Here is a 641-nt window from a genome sequence, read left to right on the forward strand (position 1 = left end):
GTTGAATCCTCTATTATCCTATTTCCGGTTTAACAATCAATAATAATAATAAACAAACAAGACTCTCAAAAAGACTCAATTCACAGAGACAGATCAATTTTCGAAACTAGACTTTCCATAATAGTAGTACTAAACTAGCTCGGGATTTAACAGAATAGCCCTCACCTTAGCCAATATAGAGAACCAGAATCAGATCGGAAAACAATGACATGACTTGATCACCAGAAAGCTAAGGTTTCACCTTGGATTGGTTTGAAAAAGTGGCACATCCGGAGGACCATTCGGACACATAAAACATTAACACAAAAGAAAAGTGGCAATTAGTTTAGTTAGATTTACGGCTTCACATAACTTGATGCGCAAGAAAACAAGGAAGAACCACACTTAACCCTTCACATCTTTGATCATGTTCTTCACATCACCAACCATGTATGTAACGTCATGAGGCTGCATCTATGGCTCTCCGTCAACACATCTCATCTCCAATGACCAAGAGTTCACGTCGGCATGTGCGGATGGTCAACAGAGAGGAACGTGGCGGCTCCGGTTTGCTCGTCTATCACCATGGCGAGTGTACCACCACCGGCACGAGGCAGAGATAACGTCCAATCACAAGGCTTGGTCTCCGGTGATCTTCATCA

This window comes from Brassica oleracea, chromosome C8, assembly GCF_000695525.1.
Source record: "Brassica oleracea var. oleracea cultivar TO1000 chromosome C8, BOL, whole genome shotgun sequence".
Taxonomy (NCBI): Eukaryota; Viridiplantae; Streptophyta; class Magnoliopsida; order Brassicales; family Brassicaceae; genus Brassica; species Brassica oleracea.